Genomic DNA, 25,503 nt, shown 5'->3' with positions numbered 1-25,503 from the left:
CAGACAGAAATCAAATAGAAAAACCAGCTGTCATCAAGTAGTGAAAATATTGGGATAAAAAATAGACTGTGAGGCATCACAAAGAAATTCTGCAAGGCTGAGTTAGCTGCAGTCAGCCATGGGGGTCTGTTAAATGCCTGCCAGCATTTCCCTCTTCTGCCCTCTTCTGAGTATTCCAGTACTCAGTGAGGTTGACTCAGGGCTAAAGGATTTTTGAAACCACCTGATTCGAGAGCAGCCTGCCCTCTCATGGCCTGAGTGGCCCCCCAAGGCCCCCAAACAGTCAGGCACTGATGTGCTTGCCAACTCAAGGCCACCCTAGCCTGAGAGTCCTGACAACCATACACACGTACACGATAGATTTCCTCACCTTGTTCTTTAAGGTTTAAAAGCTTTAAACTTTTCATGTGTGTTTCAGAGATAGAATCTTCATAATATAGGGACAGGTAGCAAGTAATTTAATAATAAACCACTTAATAATTTATTAATAATAAATAATAAATGAATAATATCGTTCATTTAATAATAAGCCTCATCAGTGCCAGCCACAGTGTTTGGTGTTGGGAGAAATCAGAGATGACACAGACACAGGTAATACATCCAGAGACTCCAGGCCCAGGCAGGTAATGTGACGTACTCCCAAGTAACAATAAGGCGAGGCAGACGAGATGGTAAACACCATGAAAGAGGCTTACATGACAAACAGCACGGGCATGGAGGATTACTCCCAGCTGGGGGAACGGAGGAGGTAATATTAGTGATATTAGAAGTCAGTCTGGGAGGGCAGGATTGGGTCTGCAGGCAGAGAGATGAGAGGACAGAAAGCATCCTAGGTGCCATTTTATCACAAGCTCCAGGGGAGGAGATGGCCTGCGTTTGTAAGCGTGACAGGAGGCGGGGCCGGGAGACGGAGGAAAGTCAGGATTAGCCCCACGAGGCGCTGCACCCTAAGTGGACACCTCAGACATGGAGCCAACAGGGGTCGGCCTCGCCTCCGGGGGGACGTGTGGGGACATAGGAAGGAAGTGGGAGGAGTGGTGAATAGGTAGACTCTGGTTGGGAGAAGGATTTAAAAAAAAAAAAACTCTTTTCTTTCTTCCTTGTAAGTTAGAAGAGTTCAGAGTTCTGGCCACGTGTGTAGGCTGAGGTGAAGAAACAGGGGAAAGGAAGGGATTGGAAACTCGAGGAGAGAATTGACGGGGAAGGGCATAAGGAACGAGCAAAGACTTGGACCAGAATGTTCACAGCAGCTGTATTTGGAATAGCCCCAAACTGGAAACTCAAATGTCCATCAATAGGGGAGTGGCTAAAGAAACTGCAGCGTATTCATTCATATGGAAAGGAAAGCTAGAATACTGGTATTTTATGAACAACCTGGATGAATCTCACAGACTCAGTGCTGAGTGAGAGAAGCACAAAGTTGAAATAGAACAGACACAAAAGAATTCCTATTGTTTGACTGCACTTATATGAAGCTCAAAAATAGGCATAACTAGTCTATGGTGATAGAGGTCAGAATAGTGGTTGCCCTTGAGGGGGGTGCTAGCTGGGAAGGGCCACAAAGGAGTCAGCTTGGGGGGCTGGAAATGTTCCCTATCTTGACTGGGCAGGGATAGAACAGGTGTGCACCTATGTACAAATCTATGGCACTCTACAGGTGAGATTTGTGCACTTGATGTAGGTTTTTCCGAGAGAGAGAGAGAGGAGAAATTGGGCAAAGCAAAGAGGTGGATGAGATAAAGATAGGAGGAGAGGGGAGGGTGTAAGGACAGGGATTTTAAGGTAGGGTGAAGACAAATTGCACTGTTGCCTCCAACTTCTTCATCCATCCAGGTGCGAGCAGATAAATGCCTCACCTGGAGTGGTGGGGATGACGGGCCTGGGAAGACAGGGATGGGTTCTGCAAAGGAATAGTCTGCAAGACGTGGTAACTTAGTATGGGACTTGGCGGGCATCTGAAGAAGAGGAGGGGATCTCAGGTGCTCCCGAGGCCCGGAATCTAGATGTGTGCCCTACGTCGTTGTGTCCAGTAAATGGTCGTTGACTTACCTACTAGGCGCTTATCCCATTTATGGAACGTGACTACACATCTAATTCATGAGCTGAGTTGCCAGGAGCATTCAGAGGATAAAGAAATATCTCAGGAAAGGAATAAAGACGCAGACGTAGAGAATGGACTTGAGGACACGGGGAGGGGGAAAGGTAAGCTGGGACGAAGTGAGAGAGTGGCATGGACTTATATATACTAACAAATGTAAAATAGATAGCTAGTGGGAAGCAGCCGCATAGCACAGGGAGATCAGCTCGGTGCTTTGTGACCACCTAGAGGGGTGGGATAGGGAGGGTGGGAGGGAGACGCAAGAGAGAGGAGATATGGGGATATATGTATATGTATAGCTGATTCACTTTGTTATAAAGCAGAAACTAACACACTATTGTAAAGCAATTATACTCTAATAAAGATGTTAAAAAAAGAAAGAAATATCTCAGGGAATACTTCAGTAGAACATCAGCTCTCTGTCTTATCCTTGATAAGACTGAATGGGGTGGAATTTGGAGTTTTCCCCAAAATCTGTTAAATGCAGTCACTCACAATGGAGCTGATGTCACTGTGAATTAAGGGGGTGCAGTCACTCGTAATGGAGCTGATGTCACTGTGAACTGAGGGGGTGCAGTCACTCGCAATGGAGCTGATGTCACTGTGAATTAAGGGAGTGCAGTCACTCGCAATGGAGCTGATGTCACTGTGAATTGAGGGGATGCAGTCACTCGCAATGGAGTTGATGTCACTGTGAATTAAGGGGGTGCAGTCACTCGCAATGGAGCTGATGTCACTGTGAATTAAGGGGGCACAGTCACTCGCAATGGAGCTGATGTCACTGTGAATTGAGGGGGCCTATGTATGGGTTCACAATGTACACACAGGAGATACCTGCTCTTCCTGATACCGATTGGTGAAGCCAGTTCAGAAGCCCTGGGCAGAAAGCAAAGGTAAGGAGAGGCAGCGAACCCACTGTGGGCATAAAGCTTCACCTCCCTGGGCATCATCAGAAAAGCCAGGGAGGTACAGTGGGGTTGGCCCTGCCCTGCCATCAGCCTCATGTCCTTCCTAAGGCACCTGGAGTTCCACTTGGATGGAGTTGTTATTCTAGGTGACAGTGAGACTCAGAAAGTCAAGAAATTGGGCCATCAGGGATGCTGAGAGCTGGGGCAGAGATGTTGTCCAGCTGGCGTCTCCTGGGCACTGACCCTGCCTTCTCCTCCCAGCTGAGGATGTGGTCTCATTGGTGCTGAGTCCAGGTCAGATCCAGGAGAGCTTGCTGCTTATAAACAGTCCCACAGACGCAAGTACATGGGTTGTTAGTGTAAGTTCTTCCTGGGGTGGGGTGAACCACCCCAGGGTGGGCTAAAAAGACAGTGGCCGAGCAAGCCTGGGTTGTTTTCTCAACTCTGGCAGAGCCCCATCTGCAGAGTGCTGCCGGCAGCTGTGTGTTGCAAGGGGACCCAGGAGCAAAGGAAAAACCCCATCAAGAAACACGTTGCATCTGCTCCTGCCTTGTGTGACCACTTCCCTTCCCTTTCTCTCTGTATCTTGGCTACATAAACAGGATTGTCACACAAACATGTGCATGCAACACGCGAGAGTGCGTAAGAGCTCTTCAGTGAGCGTGTAACTCGCTGAACCAGTGCTCTAAGGCATTGTGACCGCATCACAGGCTTCGGAGAGAGGTGGGCATGAAGGGCTGGGGTGTGGAGGACTCAGGGGACATGAAAAGCATGAGATGCACCACCGGCCTTCGGAAAACATACGGCTTAAAATATGTGCCACCCCATGTGGGCCCAAAAGACAACTCCAGGCCAAGCAAGTGGTACGAAAAAGAGGTGTTGAGAATGGACAGGGGTCGAGAGAGAGAAAGGGACAGGGGAGGGGAGGGGACAGGAGAGGAGAGAGCTGTCAGCAAGGGCAGTCAGAGAAGGAAGACATCGTGATAAAAGGACACTTGATCTGGGGTCTTAGAGGAAGCAGCTTACGTTTACAATGAGAGAGAGAGAGAGAAAGGAGAGCATTCCAAAAGAGGAGCTGGTAGGTATGAAGTCCTGGAGGTAGGAAAGTGGACAAAACGTTCGGGCAGAGAAGGAGGAGAGGCTTCGCGCCCTGGGAGTTAGCTCTGTCGGGCAGAATCCACCCGCCACCCCACGCGTTCCATCAGTCAGGAATCAGCAAAGTGTAACTCAAATAATTTATATACACGTACATCTCTCTCTATATAATATAATTCATATATAATCCTATATATGAATACAGGAGGCTATGGGGTAAGTAGAAAGTGGGAAGATTAAGAAATTTTTTTTTATTGGGGTAGAGTTGTTTTACAATGTTGTGTTAGTTTCTACTGTACGGCGAAGTGGAGTTCCCTGTGCTATACAGCAGGTTCTCATTAATTATCTATTTTATACATATTAGTGTATATATGTCAATCCCAATCTCCCAATTCACCCCACCCCCCCTTCCCCCCTTGGTGTCCATACGTTTGTTCTCTACGTCTGTGTCTCTATTTCTGCCTTGCAAACAGGTTCATCTGTACCATTAAGAAAAATATTTTTAAAGGAGTAGTGACATATAACACCGATCGTCGCCAAGTCAGTATTGCACACCTAGTTAATGTAGCAAAAAGAAAGGCAAGGGACTTCCCTCGTGGTCCAGTGGTTAAGACTCCACGCTTCCAATGCAGGGGTGCGGGTTTGATCCCTGGTGGGGGGAACTAAGATCCCACATGCTGTGCAGTGCAGCCGAAAAAAGATAAGAAAGATGAGGCAGCTCTGCGGCCGTGCTCCCTCAGTTACTATCCCATGGGGGTGACCTAAGCCCTCCCCTCCAGCCTCCTCAAGGTCTCAGAGCAACCCAGCCAGGTGGGGCAGCCATCGTGGAACCGGGGCTATGCGACAGGCATATCTGGTTCAATCCTGGCTCTGCCACTTTCCAGTCATGTGACCCTTGGCAAATTACTTGCTCTAACTGAGCCTCAGTTTTCTCATCTGTAAATGGGAACAGTGCAATAGGACCAATCTCAGAGGGTTGTTGTAAAGTTTAATGAACCTGGGAGGAACAAAGCCCAGTGCTGGGGACCCCTCAGCAAATGTTAGCTACTTTTATTATTATTACAAGTTAGAGGCGGTGACAGTGTTCTCTGCTTCTGCGTCTGTTCTCTCTCTGCTCTCTGCCTCTGCCACATGAGTGCTAAGACTTGTGTGCTTACAAGGCCCCCATGGTATGGAGCCCTGGTTGCCCACCCAATAGCCAGTCTCTCCTTCTTCCTTAGTAATTGACCCTTCATTTTATTCAACATAGCAGTGTGCCTAGATTAAACACACACACACACATACACACACACAGACACCTATTTTCCTTGCTTCCTTCGCAGCTATGGCCCATCCTGTTCTGACCAATGAGATGTAAGCACTAGGTGTACCCTCTACGAAGCTCTTTAAGTGAGCCGAGTCACAAAGCATATACCACTTTGCCCTTCCTAATCTTCCTCCTTCTTCCTGCCTAAAATGTAGATGTGATGGTTGAAGCTTCAGCAGCCTGGCTGAGCCATGTGGTCATCTAAGGATGGAAGCCTTGAACTAAGGCTGGATGGGGAGACAAGGAGCAGACGGGTCCCAGACGATGATAGAGCAGCATAATAGTCTTAAGATGTCTATCTCTTAACTCTCATTACATGATAAACATGAACACCTACACTGTTTGAGTACTGTGTCTATGATACTCACCACTAATTGCAAACTGGAAATGATACATTTCCCCATGACTAAAAAAGGGATTAGGGGCTGGAGCTGGCTGAATCGATGCTGGGATCCTAGGGTAGGCAACTGGTTTCTTCCATGCCCTCGCCTCTCTCTTTTCCTCTCTTTCACGCTAGTACACACCTGCAGTGGACTGAATGGTGGACCCAAAAAACTTATGTCCATGTCCTAATCTCCAGAACCTGTGAATGTTACCTTCTTTGGAAGAAGGGGTCTTTGCAGATGTAATTAATTTAGAGATCTTAAGATGAGGAGATCATCCTGGATTATCTGTATAGGTCCTCAGTCCAGTGACAAGTGTCCTCATAAGAGACACACAGAAGAGAAGACAGAAGAGGAAGTGATTGTGACTATAGAGGCAGAGATTGGAGTGACGCAGCCATGAATCAAGGAAAACCATCAGCCACAGAAGCTGGAAGAGGCAAAGAACAGACTGTTCCCTAGAGCCTCCAGAGGGAGTGTGGCCCTGCTGACACCTTGATTTTGGGTTTCTGTGTTTCTCTCCAGAATCGTAAGAGAATATACTTCTGTTATTTTAACCAATCCAGTTCATGGTAATTTGTTATGGCAGCCACGGGAAACTAATACATACCCACTGGCACACTGCACCCAAGCTTGCATCATGCAGGGTGGGAGCCTTGAACCCTTTGCAACTCTTCAATAAATTCTTCTTGAAACAAGCGGGCATGTTCTCACATCAGAAACTTGCAAGCCAGCCTGCTCTCCCTTCCTCAGGGATAAAGAAGCCAGCCCACAACTCTGACATTCCCCGCATACTCCCTTGCACAGACTCTGTAAACAGCTGTGTTCCAGTGGCAGCTGCATCCCTAACGTACACAGAAGAGTAAAACCATTTGTAACCATCTGGAGGACACAGCCTGATCCTCTTTGCTCTGAAATGTCTCCGAGTTTAGAAATCTAAACACATATCTAGTTTGTCAAACTTCCTGAAGGACTGGGATCTATTACACGGTTGCATAATACAGTTAAATGACCGCCCTGCCTGCGCCTCTCTCCACCCCCGCGCCAGGACCAAGTTTAGGAGAGGAAGTAGGCTGGAGAAGATGGTCCGGAGGATGGGAAACAGAAGGGCAGAGAAGCATGGGCAAGCATGTTCAAGAATCAAGAGCCTTCCAACGGACTGTGGAAGGAAAACCTGCCGTACTACGTTGGTCAGAACTGGAAAGCAACATAGGGTGGTGGCATGTAAGGTGACAGTCATGAATCTGAGCCTGGGTTCTTCCTCTAACCTGCTATGTATCCTGGACCAATTTGATATGTATGATTTGTCTTACTTATCCACAAACCAGGGTTAGTAACTACATCTTCCTCATGGAGTTGCTGTGGAGATTAAGTGGGATAAATGTGTGAAAAGTGCTCTGGGCAGTACCTGGTAAGTATACACACTTACCTGGTAAGTATGTATAATTAACAGAAACACCTAGTGTTTCCTTTTCAATAGAATCCATGGTAATCAAGACACTAGGCTTCTCCCAGTCACAGAAGTCTATCAACAGTGCATCCGTTTCCTGTGGACAAGTTGCTCAACCACAATCTTTCAAGGACTTCTCTTTGCATCTTTATTTTTGTTTTTAAAACAAAGCTGGCCCAAGCCTCATACCACAAAATTCCTCCACCCCTCACTCATGCCTGTAATTCCCATTGCTAAAGGCTTTACTCCTCTAGAATCCAGAGGGGTCAGCAAACTTTTAAGGGCCAGAGAGTAAACAAGCTAGGTTTTGTAGGCTACCTGTAGTCTCTGGATTTGGCCCAAGGGCCATGGTTTGCCGACTCCTGCTAGAGGAAGGTTTAAAGAGACTCACAGTTTTCTGATTAGATTAGCCATCTGCATAAAGGAGGCTCTGGGAGGTATCTAAGAGAGAAAGGAGTTTTCTGTCTTCTCTCCGTCTATCAGGAGAGGAAGAGATGGCAATGGTGGCCCCCAAGGGAAAGGATTCATTGAAGGGATTAACTGGCTATAGGACGTAAAGCAGACCTGGAAGACAGAGTCAGATCCTGACACTGCCTGATTCTGCCTGAACCCAGCCTGTTTCAGAGTTTGCCGCCATTAGTGAAGAACAGGTGAGAACCAGACTAACATCTGTGCTTCAATATGGCTCTCTTCTCACTACTCAAAAGTGCTGTCATTTTCCAGCAATCCAACCCAGCATGATACTCAGAAATTAAAATGCCAAAACCTGATTTCATAAATAATTCGCTCATGTTGATAGGTTCTCCTCATCCCATAACCTTTCATTCCAAGCAGCAGAAGACAGGGCTACAATTTTAACTCTGACAACAGCAAAGGATCCCCATGGATGATAGAATGAGATCAAAGATACAATCCCCAGGGCCAGGAGACTCCCATCTACAGTTGGTAGAAAAGTGGCTCGTGAAGATACTGGCCACTGGGCCAGGTTCTAACAGATCCGACTTCACAGAGAGGAAAAGAAGAAGGCTGGAGATTAATTAAATTGATCCTGGAAGGAATGTAGACTACTCTCTGATCAAAAGAGAAAGTGGAATAAATCAAGTTTTTCTTTATCCAAAAATCACACACACAAAAAAATTATAAACATGCTTAACAAAATCTGGAATGAAAATCCTTAATGGTTTCCACTGAGGTATATATATCAAGGGTCTTTGTTTCCCACTAAGAGTTTATTCTTGGGACTTCCCTGGTGGTCCAGTGGTTAAGAATCCGTCTTGCAATGCAGGAGATGCTGGTTTGATCACTGGTCGGGGAAAAAAGATCCCACATGCTGCGGCACAACTAAGCCTGTGTGCCGCAACTACTGAGCCCACGCGCCACAACTAGAGAGAAGCCCGCATACCGCAATGAAGATTCCCGCATGCTGCAACTAAGACCTGACACATGCAAAAAATAAATATATTTTTAAGTTTATTCCTTCCCTGAGCTTCTATATACACAATATATTAGTCATGGTTCTCTGGAGAAACAGAACCAATAGAATACATGGTTCTGTTTCATATATATATGTGAGAAATTGATTGATTTTAAGGAATTAGCTCCTATAATTATGGGGGCTGGCAAGTCTGAAATCTATAAGGCAGGCCACAGGCTAGAAACCCAGGGAAGAGTTCATGTTGCATCTCAAGTCCAAAGGCAGTCTACAGGCAGAATTCTCTCTTCCTTGGGGAACTTCAGCCTTTCTCTCTTAAGGTCTTCAACTGATTGGATAAGACCCATCCACATTATGGAGGATAATCTGCTTTACACAAAGTCTACTGGTTTAAATGTTAATTTCATCTGAAAAATACATTCACAGCAACATCTAGATTGGTGTTTGACCAAATAGCTGGATACCATGGCCTAGTCAAGTTGAACACATAAAAATTAACCACCATACCCATTAATCTGCTGTTTTTTCTTTGGACTCCCCATATTAGTCACTGGTATTGGATCATCTAATTGTGACTGTGCCATCCTTATCTGGGATGATAAAAGGCAACAATAGTAGACTATACCTGAATGGCAGATTCCATCCATTAGAAATGGATTTGACTGCAAGTGATATAAAATTGAAAGAACAATAGCTTAAAAGGAAGAATTAACTTTCCTCCTGTATCAAGAAATCCAGTGACGCCATGAGACCCATATTCTTTCTATCCTTTGCTTTGCTATCTTACATGTGTTGGGTTTTTTCCCCCCTCATGCTTATTGCTTCCCTCACGCTCATAGTTTCACGTTAGCTGCAGTAGCTCTGGATATCACATCAACATTCAAGGCACAGAAGAAATAGGGTGGGAAGAAAGAGTAGTATCGGCTATGCCTTTTCCCTTTTATTAGGAAAGCAAAGTTTTTCCAGAAACCTCCCTGGCAGTCTTCACTTGTTTCACTGGATAGACCTGTCACATGGCCACCTTGAGCTGCAAGGGAGGCTGGAAACATTGCTGCTCCAAACAGAACTAGGGTTCTGTTAGCAAGAAAAAAGGAGATGTGACTATTGAGTGGGTAACTTATAGTGTCTGCCACAAGGACAGTATACAACTATTTTTATCTGGATTTGAAAAGTGTTTCTTTAGTTCTGCATTCTGTCATTCATTTAATAAACACTTACTTCTTCTATATGGTAGGTCTGTGATACCACATTTAATACAACAATGTACTTGCTCTTAAGAAAATTAAGTCTATACCGGTTTCCAAGAATAAACCTCTTATTATGAGAGAGAGGTGATAGAAGAGGGATACACAATTCATTCTTCAGGAAGAAGTGGGTGGAAAACTGGGACAGTTTCAAATAGGAGGTGATGGTAGAACAAAGTCTTTTTTTTTTTTTTTTCAGGCAAGGCTTTACTGGGGCCCCTGCTACAGCAGAGGGGAGTGAAAATAAGTAACAGGCTCCCTTGCTCGCTCCCCAAGGAGGGACGAGCTCATTCTTATATGGGGTGAGAGTAGGGGTGTGTCCAGCGGTCTGGCCGGAGGGATGGCTTAGGTGCTTTGCCCACCCCTTTGGTGGTGTAGAGTACAGGGGGCATGCACAGTACCCTGCTTTTGCTCCCAACATCTTGTTTTTGCTCCTGGCTCTTCAGAAGTAGCAGTGGGATTTGGTCCTTTTGTATCTGAACAAAGTCTTAAAGGATGACTAAGAGTAGGCATTGGGGATGAAGAGGCACAGGTAGAGAATAAGCAAAGGCCTGTGGTGGGAAGGCAGGTTATGTGAATCAGTCAGGTTTCTGCAGGAAAACAGACACCTCCTCAAGTATTTACAACAGAGGGAATTTAAAGCAGGGGATTGGCTGTATGGTAGAGAGAGATGCTGAGAGTTAAACATGGGATAATGAGTCCATGCAGGAAAAGGCATCAGCAAGAAGCCGCTACAGTAAGTCCCCTACGTGTGAACGAGTTCCGTTCCGAGAGCACGTTCGTTAAGTCCAATTTGTTCATAAGTCCAACAAAGTTGGCCTAGGTACCCAACTAACACAGTCACCTATATAGTACTGTACTGTAATAGGTTTATAATACTTTTCACACAAATAATACATAAAGAACAAACAAACACAAAAAACAAAACATTTTAAATCTTACAGTACAGTACCTTGGAAAGTACAGTAGTACAGTACAACAGCTGGCATATGGGGGCTGGCATCGAGTGAAGAGGCAAGAAGAGTTACTGACTGGAGGAGGGAGAGGAGGTGGGAGATGGTAGAGCTGAAGGATCGTCAGCAATAGGAGACGGAGGGCAAGCTGCAATTTCACTCACGCCTGACGTTGATGGCACAGGTTCTGGTCCCTTGCTGGATTCAATTCTATCTACCCTCTTGAAAAAACGATCTAGGGATGTCTGGGTAGTAGCTCTTTTTTTCTCCTCATAGATGACACAGTAGCACTGGATTGCATTCTGAACGGCTGCTGCAACCTTCGCGTACCATTCGCGTCCTGTGTCTGAAAAACTAACAGTGCCTCGTCAAATAAAGAAAATCCCCTTGCCATTTCCTGTGTTGTGAATCTCTTTGGTTCTTCAGTTACTTCTTCTTCCTCTTATCTCTCTTCGTCCTTTCTCTGGGCCTCCAATTCCATCAGGTCTTCATTAATAAGCTCCTCGTGTTGCACAGCAACAGTACTGTACAGTAAAGTACACAAAAGCACAACCACTCGTAGAGGACGCATGCACGTGACAATGTACGCCAGACACGTGAATTAACTTATGTGACTGGACATATGAACGCACGTTCGCATCTTTGAAAGTTCACAACTTGAATGTTCGCGTGTAGGGGACTTACTATATCACCTCTCCTAGAGGGAAAAAGAAGGGACAAGAAGCTGAAACCACAGTGTGCCTCTTTGGTAAGAGCTGGAACTACAGAAGAGACATAATTACTGCTGCAGAAGCCACCAAGACAGCAAGGGAGCAATACCCTATTCTTCCCATCCTCTGTTATTTCACCAGTGCCTCCCACTGGCCTAACCTAACCAGCTGGCCATCTGAAACAATGCAGCCTGCAAGCGTCAGCCGTGGTGGATAATAACAAAGCAAGGGGAGGGTGAGGTTGGACTCAGGGCAAACAGGCCCAGGACCAGTGATGCATCTTCGGGGAACTACGAGTTTCACTAATGTGCAATAGTGATAGCCAACATTTATAAGCACTTATTAAATGCCAGGAAGTATGGTAAGTGTTTTATATGCATTCACCTATTTACTTAGTGTAGGGTAGGTACGTACAGAGGAATGGCAAGAGATGATGCTGCAATATGGAATTAAAAGCAAGGCTCACACAACTAAGGGCTTATAAACCGTATCAGTGTTTTTGAACTTAGTCCTGAAGGCACTCGGGAATCAATGAAAGCTTTGAAGCAGAGGAATGATATGATTCGATTTGTATTTCTGAAAGATCATTCCATGATTGTGTCTGAAGTCCTGAGCATTGATAATTCGTCAAAGTAAGTAATGGATATATGACTAAGGAGACTTGGGAGTGTGACCAGCTTCTCTTCCTGTGTTCTCTGTTCATCTACTTGGAGCAGACAGCATCACTTCTGAACACTTGTGTCATCTGTTGACATACTAGGATCTTTGTTTACTTTAGCTCAGCAAAACTGGAGCAGTAGACCTTTTAAAAGCAAAATATTTATCACCAATCTATACAATAGTTACAATAGTTAATGTATTATTATATTACCCACTTCATTAACATAGTTCTGGAGAAATCTACATCCTAGTAATGTTTTAGAGATGGTCTTGCTCTATCTGCTAGTCCCTTAAAGCATATGTAGCCCTTATGATTTGGTTTTTAACTTTTAAAATAAATCAGTGTCATTTGTCATTGGGTATGGAGGTGGCAGTTGGAGACAGAATCTCAGATTAACTTGAAGTGTTGACACAATGTTATCACAGAGCCGAGACTTATGGCCCTCGAAGAGATATTTAGAGTTTCTTTCTTCCAACAACCTCTTTTAGATGAGAAAAGTGAGCCCATGCAGATAAAGCCACTAGCCCAAGGATTTGAAAGTAATTAGTGGTGGTAGGGCTACAATCCAGACTCTCAGATCAACTCCTTTTCAACTTGCCTTTATTGCCAAGGTGTCTAGAGCTAATAACGAAGTTGCTATTTTCAGAAATATTGCTCAGGTGATGGAACTCGCATCTCAATGGACTTGAGCAAAAAAGAGGGTTTACTGGCTCAGGAAACAGTTTAGGGGGATTCCAATTTTAGGCATGGGTCAGTCTAGGAGCTTACTGCAGTAGTCAGGACTCAGACACCTTCTATTTCTGTTTTCCTCTGAGCAGGTTTCATTTAGACAGGCCCCTCCCATGATTGGGCAAGGAGGAGACCAAAGTCCAGGCTCACAACCTATCTTCTCAGCATCCCTAGTGAAAAGAACTTGTCTCTTTCCTAATAATATCAATGAAAGTCTAAGAATTGAATTTTATTGGTCTAGCTTGGGTCATGTGCCCATTCTTGAACCAATCACTGTAGCCAAGGGGAATGAAATGCTCTGATTGTCTAGGTCTGACTGGTATGTCTATATAGTGTCAGGGGCTGGTCTCAGCACCTCCGTTCTCAAATTACATATTTGGAGAATGAGGGCAGTAAGATTCTTCAAAGAAGATCCAAGTTCCATCAACCCAAGAAGAGAGAATAGGTGCTAGGCAGGCACAAAACTGAGATGTACTCTAGACGCTGAGACTTGTGTCAGATAACAGAGTGGATTTCTAGATAATATATTGGTGAGGTTTTCCTGTTGGCTATTACCCTGCTGTAGGAAATAATCCCCTTTAGGTAAAATGAATTTCTCATGTGCAAAGCACATGTACACCCACGGAATTCCGCGAAGTCAGTTGTTTCTGAGGCTCTGAGTCTTTGGAAAGATGGTGATGCTGAGTAGGGGACGCCACCTCCCTACCCCTCTCCTACCCCCATGGATTGATCGCTTTTGAGTCCTAAGCAAGTCTCTGGGAAACTCTCCCTTAACAAAGAGCTCTTGCCTTGGCCCTGCTTTAGAGGCAGTACTCCAGCAAGTTTAACAAACTGAGCATTTAACACATAAGGTGCTCAGGGGTGAGAAAGGAGTTCGAGGTAAGGTGAGTGTGCCTGCTCAGAACTACCCCCAAAGAAACAGGGTTCCAAATGAATCTGAGCATTCAAATGAAGAAGCAGCATGCCTTTGGGCATTATTCTCTCTTGCGGGGCTCTGCTGGACTTTTCATGCTCTGTGATAAATAAGCAAAAGCAAGCCAACTCTGGTAAGCAAAAATATATGGAATTTTATTCCACTGTAATTTGTCTCACTGCGTCTATTCACTGCCTCTGTTCTTTTTGTTTAAAAATGCATTAAGGATAGCCATGGAGGTTTGATGAAGCATTGTCTAAAAGCCTCCATCTTCCCTCAGAGAGCAGAGATAAATGGAGAACTTTGTAAGCATGATTCCAAGGCAGAAACCTTTTTATTAAAATCTGAAAAAAATTTTAAGTATATGGCAAAACACTATTAAAAAGCTAAAGCGCAAAGGACAAACTTTAAAGAAATATTAACTTGTATTAAAAGCTGATAACGAATATCTTTTACATATAAAGGGTTCTTATGAAGAAAAAGAGGAATACTGTACCACAATAGAAAAATGCACTAAGGGCATGAATAGCAAGTTAATGAAAGAAAAACAAATGGATAATACACATATGAAAAAAATTCATTTTACTAGTAATTAAAGAAATGCAAATTGAAACAACGAGACACCACTTTTACACAATCAGATAAGCAGAAGAGAAAAGTGACGCTACCCAGAGTTAGCCACGGGTAGAATAGATGGGAGTGAGGATTGATAAAACTTGGAGTGGAAGGTGGGTGAGTGGAAGGTTGCAATTTGGAAACAACCATTCTAGGAAGCCTCACAATATGCACAGTTTTGACCTGACACCTAGGAATTTATCCTAAGGAAATAAGGAATTTGCACAAAGATTTAAGGCTACGGGTTGTTTATAAGAATAAAATACTGGAAACAACCAGACTGTCTAATACAGGGGAATTAATTAAACATACTATGACATGTTCATTGTAGTGGGAGAAACAAGTAAATTATAAAAAAAAGAAGTTTAGTGTTATCTGTCATTTGGTTTTCTGTGGAAAGCTTTGGAAGAATATTTAAGAAAGTGTTAACAGTGGTTTTCTTCTTTTTGGCCCATTTGTACTTTCTCATTTATCTTAAACGAACACAAATGAAGATTATAACATTAAAAAAGAAAGAAAAGACTGAGGAATGGTAAACTGCCTAGTTGAACAGGGACCTTTCAGGGACCTTAGGCATCCCCTCCCAGCTGGGAGAGAGACAGATACTTCTGCCTCCTTTCTGGGGTGTCCCTACAAATCTCTTGGGAAGACAGAACTGAAACACCCATCTGCCCTGCTCAGGGCAGCTTCTAATTTCATGGCGGGTGTCTGTGCCCGGCTCCACTGCATTGGGGGAGCCCCTGAAGCAGGGATAAGCGAGCCTGGCCAACACCAGGGGATTTTGATCTTTATGCCTTGATAAGCGATTCCAAGGCTTAACGAAGCCTTGCTCACTATGCCAACGTGAAGGAGAAGGGGCTTTTCACATACTCCAGGGACGGTTTTCCTTTTACTTTAGAAATATAATGTTTCTTGAATTCTCTACTGTCATTGCACGCAGACGTTTATTAGCTTTTACAAGAGAAAAAGAAAAGTGGAAGGAAAGACAAAGGGAATTCGAGTCAACTCAATTTGTCCCCAGATCCTACCTTGTGTATGTTTTAAGTCTGCTTGTTCGTATCTCCTTCTGGATTCTAAAACCCCTTGATAAGATTCCCTTTTGGTATCTCTATGCTTGGCAGGGAAAGAGGCTCAGAGCTGGTCAGACCCTTTCATCTCTAACTGATAAAGCTGTGTGTTTATTTAGATTCGGTCATACTGAATGAATCTCAACAATTACACATTACACCCCCCATCCCCTGAACAATAGATGTTCCCTTTGCCCCTCCCCTTAGGCCTTGACTTCCAAGGAATTTGAGAGATGTGAATTAGGGCTCTGAGAGGGAATAACAGAAATATTTCTGAGGTCCAGGAGTGTTCAGAACTGACATGTTTTCCAAGGCGTCTATCCTTCCCAATCCCTCACTCTAACCTCAACTCATCTCCTTTGATTTCGTTTGGTTTTGTTTCACTTTTCAACGTAGACCCTTCATGGCTCTGATCACGCCTCATCTGGATGGAATTGCAGGGTTGTCCTCTCCCACCTGATGGATAATTTCCTGCACTGAACGTTGCAAGACAATCTGGTGAACACTCCTTCCCACCCAGCCAAAACGTTTCATAATTCCTCAACCCTTCACTAGGGGATCCAGCTCAGAAGCTGCAGTGAATCAGAAGAGGATGAATGTTTCCTTCGGTCTTATCTTTTTTTTTTCTTTTAGGTTAGTTTCTAAGTGTATGTCTTGAGCTTTATCTGGGCCTGTTGGATCCTGTGGGTTGAATTCGGCTTCAGAAATCAAGGGACTACATCTCCATGACCATCCCCTTCACTGGTGTCTTTCTAAGTGACTCCAAAAAGGTCACAGAGAGTTGATACACTTTCTTTCCCATCTGTTTATAATAAGGCTTCAGACAGCCCCATCGGGTTGGATGAGCCTACTTTATGGAGTGTTTAGAAATCCCTGAAGGACACTCGTGCCCCAAAAGCCTTTTTCATAGTTAGCAGACCTGCAGCTAGGAAAGCAGAGAGTCTCCATAATGGGGTAATTAGTTCCTCTTACAGTTCTTTAAGTCAGCTTTGTAATGGAGTTTTCATCCCATTCCCAGCTCCTCTGCCCAGGTTCCCTGTATGTATTAAAAATCTTTGCTTCTAATGATAAATAAATAGTGTTTTTCTTTACCCTAGAAAAATTGCACATATTCTAGAGGAAGGGGAAAGAGACATACAAACTCCAGGAATTTCTGGGGGTGACATATCTTCTTTTTCGTGATTGTGATGATGGTTTCACAGGTGTATACATATGTCAAATCTTATCCAAGTTGACACTTTAAATGCGTACAGTTTATTATATGTCAATTATACCTCAATAAAGCTGTTGAAACAAGAAAAAACAAAACCCTATATCCAACATTCCCCATTTCCAATGCCAAGAGTCCGCTGTACTGCCCTGCATTGTTACTAATAAATAGGTGTTTAAGTTAAAAAACCAAAAAACTCCACAAGGAAATAATATTGGCCCAGGCAAAACTTTCTAAAGTGTTACATTTTGTCCAACTATTATTTTGCCTACTTTCAGAATCTAAGAGAATTTAAAACAAGATTCTGTTTCCGGGAAAAGAGATTTAAGAGTAACTTGCCATCAGAAAGAAAGCAAAGTGATAAAGTTCCACCAGAAATTATGGAAGACCAAGCTGGCATAGGACCAGCTCCTGGTATACACAGGAGACAACTGGGAATCCACTCTCAAACAACCTTTAACATTTTCAGTCTTTGCTCAGGCACCACCTTAATTGTTATCAAAGTGTTAACTTCTCCCCAGTTCTCGTGGCCTATGATTTAGGCAGTATTTATTGGTCATTTTTAAGGCTAAAATTTCCAACAAGCCTCTATGGATCGGAACAGGAAGCATGAAGCAGGAATAGAGAAGAGTCAACGATCATTTAAATGGTGAGAAATTGCCTTTTCTCTTTCACTATCAAATGTATACTAGTGTTGCTAATTTACTTAGATCAAATGTTAAAACTGTTTGTAGTCGGGGAACGACCAAAGGGGTTCTTATAGTGACTGAATATTCAAAAGTAACACGGGATTACACTCACTGGAGAGGGGTAAACAGCAGGGCTCTGTCTCCCATTGGGTCTCGGTTCTCGCTCCATGGTGAGGGCGCAGAAACGGGGCCAGGAGTTGTAAAGCAAGGACATTTCGCACCTGATGATGGCCAGCCTTGTTTGTTTGCAATATACTGTGCTCTGTATGTGTTGTTTTTACCTATACCTCACACTTTAAAATAGTTGTAGCACTCCCATTTTATGGAGAGGCAATCTGAAGCACAGAGATGTGAGGCAACTTGCCGAAGGTCACATAATACTAATACTAATATTAATAGTAGTACTAAAAAAACCAAACAACTAGATAGCATTTACTGTGAGCCAGGCAGGGAGTACACCAATTGCTTTACATATATGAACACATTTATGTTCCTATGAGGTATGTTCTTAATACCGTTATTCCCACTAAAGACTAGGACATAAGAAGGGGGCAGTAGCTCATCCAGTCACACATTTGATAATCGATAGTCTGTTCTTCACTAAACACAACATTGTGTGTCTTTCTAGTATATTGTAGGCACTCAGTCAGTAGGTGTTTGTGTATGTGACTTTTTTGTCATTGGGAGAGTAGGTTCTGGACCATAATAAAGTAATTTTCCTATTTCTAGCCCAAATCCCCTATTTAGCTCAAACAATTAAGGCTAGATTGGAGTTGACCCTCACTGCAGTTTATGCTCTGCCAGGGCCACAGAATGGCCCATATGACACTGACCAATTTCTATTTACATGTTCTAACACCCCCTGGGGCACTGCACCCACTCCCTCTCCCAGAGGATCTAGAAAGGCAGTTAATCACAGCACTCACATCTTGACCATGGAAGTGAGCATGTGTTGGATACCTGGCCAATCTCAAGCCTCTCCATGGCCACAGGAACTGGCCCAGCATTTAGCATTTGACCAAACAAGAACCAGTTAGGGTCCTTTCTTGGATTGCATATTTAAATGCTCAGAGAGAAAACCTCTCTGTTTCCTCTGGAAATTTTCATTAGGAGTGATTATGCTCGAAGCTGTAAGAGGCCATGTTCCTCTTCGTGGCAGAGGTTCAATCATCATGGGAGGAACTGAGGCCCAAATACCAAGAAAAGCAAAGACCGGCAGTGGGGACAGAGAGGGAGAGAGAGCAAATGACATCATTTGAGTCTTAAAGGATCCTCAGGCCCTCTTGATTTCTAAATTTCCTAGTTATATGAACCCATTTACTTCATTATTTAAGGTGGTTTTATTTGAGTTTCTTTCATTTGTTACCTTAAAAGTACTGACAAATACAGGAAATATTCTTTTTCCTTTTTCTTAAATATTAAAATTATATCCACTCCAAAGTTACTTTTGATAATAATAAGCATTATACCTACCATATTATGAGGGAAAGTAATTGCAATTCTTTAAATACTCATTGTGAGAATATTATTCTATTTATTTTTAGCTAAGTCCTTCTATGGACTGTAGTATCATTAGGGAGGAAAATAGGATCAAGAGATCAATATCATCCTCTCTGTCATAATTAGAACAGAATCAAAAGAGTGGAGATGTGATTTGGATACAAGTAGTGAAATCCCCTGGCCCTGAGAATTAAAATAGACTCTGTATTGAAAATGATTCCCTTGGGCAACATGAAAGATTAACTGGGATCAGTAAAAATTAGGGCAACAGTCTAGAATTTCCCTTTAAACCAGAATGTATTTGAGAGTTTTCCTGCAAAATCTATTCCGCTTGAATAGATTTCAAAGACTAGGGACTACCAGCGATAGAGTCCTTTTTAGCCCCATATGCTTCCTTTGGTCCGCAACTACCTGAGGGTCCTCCTTTAGGAAGTCATCCTTTTGATTACCATTCCCTCTTTCTCTAGTTTTCCTTGAGAAAATTTCTTTGCAGCGTAATATTACATCACTTTCGTCTTAAGACAGTAACTTTATAGTATTTAAGTGCATGGATTTAAGCCAGACAGCTTGGGGTCCCATCCTAGCTGCACCATTTACTAACTATGTGACTTTCCCTTTACTTTACCACCCCACACCATACCTTATTTTACACCTCTGTAAAACGGGGATAATAATAATAATAGCTACCCGGATGGTTCCGGTGGGATTAAAGAAGATAACACAAGTAAGGCTCTCAGCATGGTGCCTGGCACATAATACCTGTTTGATCAATGTCAGCTATTCTCCTGAGAGTGAAACATCCTGGCTCTGTGCAAAGGGCACTGAGAAACCAGCCAGGAGCACTGATGCTAAGCCTGCATCTCCAAATACTGTCCACGTGACCTTGACCAAGCGCACCTTGGTTTTTCTCACCTGATGAAAGGCAATACTAATGGCCCTCATGCCAAATTACCAGGGGTGGCAAACCCGAGACCGGTGTTTGGAGGACACAATGAAGTAACAGAAATGAAAGAGGTTTGGAAAGAGTAAATGGATTTTGCAAATAATCAGTACTATCAGGGGGAAATAGTTTATTCATTCAACTAATATTTAAAAAGTGTCTACCAGGTGCAAGGGCCAAAAACAGTTTTATTTTCAAGGAGGTGGCAAATCTTGCTCTATGATGAAAGAAAGTCAGACAAGAGACTAAAATCCAGGTAAAATTAGGGAAAATATAAGAAATGGGAGATGAGGGAAAGACCAACCTCACCTTCTCCACACTTTTGCAACAGGCTAACTCCACAAGGTTTTCCTGAACCTTCCTCAGTGTGGCCAGTCCAGAGCCACTTTAATGTCATCTGTTCTTCAAGCCAGTCCAAGGCAAAGTTAAGTTGGACACGTATTTCTAAACAGCTTGGAAGGGAAACTACTTCTACACGTCATGCCCTTGGCTCTGAATTAATGCAAGTTGCTCTCCAAGGAGCAGAATATATATATATATATATATATATATATATATATATATATATATACACACACACACACACACACACACACACATACACACACACACACATACTATATATAAATGTATATAAGTATATATTTATAACTTATATAATATAATTATATATAAATATATATGTATATAGATATATTTAATTGTAGTAAAATGCACATAAAATTTATAATCTTAACCATTTTTAGTGTACAGTTCAGTGGTATTAAATACTTTCATAATGTTGTCCAACCATCACCACCTTCCATTTCCAGAATTCTTTTTATTTCATAAAACTGAAACTCTGGGAATTCCCTGGCGGTCCAATGGTTAGGACTCGGCGCTTTCAGTGCTGCGGGCGCAGGTTCGATCTCTGGTCGGGGAACTAAGATCCCGCAAGCCACATGGTGCGGCCAAAGTTTTAAAAATAAAAAAAATGTTTAAAAACTCTACCCATTAAACAACATTCCCCATCTCCTCTATACTCCCAGCCCCTGAAAACCCCCATTCAACTTTCTGTGTCTATTCTCTGTTCTCTGTTGACTGTTCTCTGTACCTCATATAAGTAGAGTCATGCAGTATTTGTCTTTTAGTGATTGGCTTATTTCACACAGAGCTTTTTTGGAAAAGGTCTGAGATCATTGTCCCTGGAAGTTTGGGATGTGGCCACATTCCTTTCCTTTATTTGCGGGCCCACCAGTTCATGAGAAGTTCTCTCTCTAGGTTTCAACGACAACCAGGCTTCAGTAAAAGCGGGAAAGGGGATGTATGGCTTTTAATCCAAGCGGCAGTGTCTGGTTCCTTGAATTTCACCTTTTTTGGCTGCTCTCCATTTTCCTTCACTTTCCACGTAAACAAGAACTTGGAGGCTGGGGTGGCTGGTGTGTGAGCCGAGGCCCCTCGGACACTTTTGTCCAAGGAGTTTAATGGAGGCTTCTGAAGTCTGTAAAGCACAGTGAGAAACAACAGCTGCTTGTTCGCCCCGAACCCCCATTAATAATGAGATGTGCCTTTGTCATAAAGGTAAACACACTGAAACGGGAATGTTACCAAGAGGCCCTGCGAGAGGCTTATCAGCAGGGGGAGAGGCCAAAGGTAAAGGTCACCAGGGATCCAGGGCCATCAGACAGAAGTCTGATGCCACTGTTGCCTTGGGAACAGGGCTCCGCACCCAAAACCTGGAAAGAACACGGGGTCTGTGTGTCCTCATCTGCTACATCTGGGCTCCCGAGACATGATCTCAGCTAAGCAGAGCCCACCTCCTTTGTACAGCTGACTTTTTAAAAACGCATGCATTCCAGAATTTATGCTTCCACGTGGAGATTGCCCTCTAAAATCACCACGCCATGGGAACATCATATTGTTCACCAGGGCCACCTGGAATGCTGTTCTGCACAGGCCTACAAGCAAAGACAAAGTCCTGTGAGCTTTCTCAGTGGTGGCAAGTCAAACTTTGGCTTGGATTTTGAGACAGATGGTGAAATCTGATAGAGGAAGCGTGTGATCAACACAGTCATTTTATATGGGGCGGAAAACAAGGCATGAGGGCTTCCCTGGTGGCGCAGTGGCTGGGAATCTGCCTGCTAGTGCAGGGGACACGGGTTCGAGCCCGGGTTCGGGAAGATCCCACATGCCATGAGGCAACTGGGCCTGTGCGCCACAACTACTGAAGCCCGCGCACCTAGAGCCCATGCTCTGAAACGAGAGAGGCCACCACAGTGAGAAGCCCGCGCACCGCAACGAAGAGTAGCCCCCTCTCACCGCAGCTAGAGAAGGCCCGCGTGCAGCAACAAAGACCCAATGCAGCCAAAAATAAATAAATTAAATAAATAAATTTTTTTAAAAAAAGAGCTTATGGTTTCTTTGTGAAAAAAAGAAAAAAGGAAAAACAAGGCATGAGTTCATATAAAACAATAGCTGATGTTAATTGAGGCAGGCCAGGTACTAGTCTAAGTGTTCTGGATAGAATGTCCTATTTAATTCTCACCATAACCCCATGGGCTGAATAGCATCATCTCAATTTTACAGAGCAGGAAGCTGAGATACAGAGAAGTTAAGTAATGTGCCCAAGGTTACGCAGCCACCGAGTGGTAGAGCCAGAGTCCAGGTCCAGGCTCTTAACCATTCACTATGCCAACTCCATGATTTACTTGAGTCACTTCTTTACTAGAACTGATGAATTAGAGGTTACCAAAGGGACTTGTGACTCAATCTCTTACTCTTCCCCACGTCCACAAGGCCTGGAGTCTCTCTATTAGAGTTATTCCTCAGGCATTTTGTTTTGACCACGGCTCCTGTTAAAATGCATGTGCTTTGCTCTGGAGAGCATTTATTCAGATGTGTCTAAAAAATTAAGAAGACTCAGAGAGCAAGGAGATATAAACATGGAAAACAAGGCAATGCATTTTGATGGGACAGGAAGTAGTGAGAGATCCTAATCTTAGAGTTCCAGGGGATGATAGTAGTCTGGGTACCCCATCCATCCATCCATATATCCATCTCTCCATGCCTCCCTCCCTCCATCCATTCATTTAACAGATATTTATTGAAGGCCTGTGATGTTCTAGGAATCATGCCAAAAGCTGGGATACAATGTTGAGCAAAAACAGACTGAGCCACTCTGAGAGTTTAGAGTCTGGAAGGGGAGAAGTAAAATTTGAATTGTGATAACATCTGGGAAAGAGAAATACAAGGTGCTATGAAAACAGATAACAGGGGGCTGGAATAGCATGATCTGAGGGCACTGGGTGTTTGGGAGGAGACAGAAAGAGATGCCAGATGAGAGGCAGGGAGGGGCTCAGCATGGTAGGTGGTGATGAATGCTCGACACAATTCAGCTAGATCCCCAAGTTAACTCTACTTCAATGTTTGGTGATGGACAGGTACATATATGTGCATACTGCCTTAGCCCCGTGAAGGAAGTTATGGTCGTACAGTGTGCTATTTAGAGAGGAAGAATTAATGACTTTGAACATGCACTCAGCCTTGACTCTTTTCCTCCCTAACTTTACAGCTATGTCACTTTGACATCCTCCACTGTAGTTACCTCGTGGATAAAATGAAAAGGTCAGACAGACATTGTCTCTAAGCTCTCTTGACCGTCTGCGTGTGGCTGTGATAGGAGGCCAGAGGGCAGCCACCACTGTCTGTCTTTGGTTGTCCTGGTGTCTCTGTGGAAACTGAAAGACATGAGGGGCATCCAAGGCAGCATGGCGGCCAAGGCATTTGGTGCCAGGGAGTCCAAGATGGGGAGTGGGGGGAGAGCAGAGATGACTTTCTTCCCTTTGTTCTTGGAGGGGGGAGAATCAGGTAAAAAAGTCTCAACACTTAATATGCTATAATCTGAAAGCGGGGCTCATTTAACAGGGGCCAAACCTATTCATTTTGGAAACATCCCAGAAGACACGGTTTGTGTGGCAAATTCATAATATATGGAAGAGTGCAATCCAAACTCTTGCTAAGAGTCCATGTTTCAAGCACTCATTTATTTATTAATAATGTTAATAATAATAACAGTGTTCATTGATCGTTTACTATGGGCTAATTCCTTCACATTCATTTTCTCATTTCTTTCTCACATTAACTATAAGAAATAGATACTGTGCTGTTATTATCCCCATTTTACAGATGAGGACACAGAGGTCTAGAGATGTCATGTGACTTGCCCAAGATCTTACTGATGTTAGTGGTACAACCAAGGTTGGAATTGAAGTCTGACTGATTGTGAAGTCCAGGCTCTCAAACACTACTCTCTACTGACTCTGTGGCAAAAGAGATGATTGATATCCAGATATTTACCAACCTGTTACTTGTTCATTAAGAAAAGTAGGTCTCTAAAGACACTGAGGCCAACATTGCTAGATTTTACAGATGAGTAAAATTCTAAAAATATTTGGGAGTCAGACAAAGGGGTGTCAAATTTTTGCTTTGCTAAATGAACAAGTTCTTTATTTTTTTTAAAGCCTATTCCATCATCATTTCTTGAAAGAAAAAATAATTTAAAAATCAAAACATAATCCTGCAGCCTGTGGAACAAAAACCACATTCACAGAAAGATAGACAAGATGAAAAGACAGAGGGCTATGTACCAGATGAAGGAACAAGATAAAACCCCAGAAAAACAAGTAAATGAAGTGGAGATAGGCAACCTTGCAGAAAAAGAATTCAGAATAATGATAGTGAAGATGATCCAGGACCTGAAAAAAGAATGGAGACAAAGATCGAGAAGATGCAAGAAATCTTTAACAAAGATCTAGAAGAATTAAAGAACAAACAAACAGAGATGAACAATACAATAACTGAAATGAAAAATACACTAGAAAGAATCAATAGCAGAATAACTGAGGCAGAAGAACGGATAAGTGACCTGGAAGACAGAATGGTGGAATTCACTGCTGCGGAACAGAATAAAGAAAAAAGAATGAAAAGATATGAAGACAGTCTAAGAAACCTCCGAGACAACATTAAATGCAACAACATTCACATCATAGGGGTCCCATTCTCAATGGTGAAAAACTGAAAGCATTTCCTCTAAGATCAGGAACAAGACAAGGATGTCCACTCTCACCACTATTACTCAACATAGTTTTGGAAGTCCTAGCCATGGCAATCAGAGAAGAAAAAGAAATAAAAGGAATACAAATTGGAAAAGAAGTAAAACTGTCACTGTTTGCAGGTGACATGATACTATGCATAGAGAATCCTAAAGATGTCACCAGAAAACTACTAGAACTAATCAATGAATTTGGTAAAGTTGCAGGATACAAAATTAATGCACAGAAATCTCTTGCATTCCTATACACTAATGATGAAAAATCTGAAAGAGAAATTAAGGAAACACTCCCATTTACCACTGCAACAAAAAGAATAAAATATCTAGGAACAAACCTACCTAGGGAGACAAAAGACCTGTATGCAGAAAACTATAAGACACTGATGAAAGAAATTAAAGATGATACCAACAGATGGGGAGATATACCATGTTCTTGGATTGGAAGAATCAACATTGTGAAAATGACTATACTACCCAAAGCAATCTACAGATTCAACGCAATCCCTATCAA

Source organism: Eubalaena glacialis, chromosome 5 (assembly GCF_028564815.1).
Source record: "Eubalaena glacialis isolate mEubGla1 chromosome 5, mEubGla1.1.hap2.+ XY, whole genome shotgun sequence".
NCBI classification, from domain to species: domain Eukaryota; kingdom Metazoa; phylum Chordata; class Mammalia; order Artiodactyla; family Balaenidae; genus Eubalaena; species Eubalaena glacialis.
Note: the sequence above shows the minus strand (reverse complement) of the source record.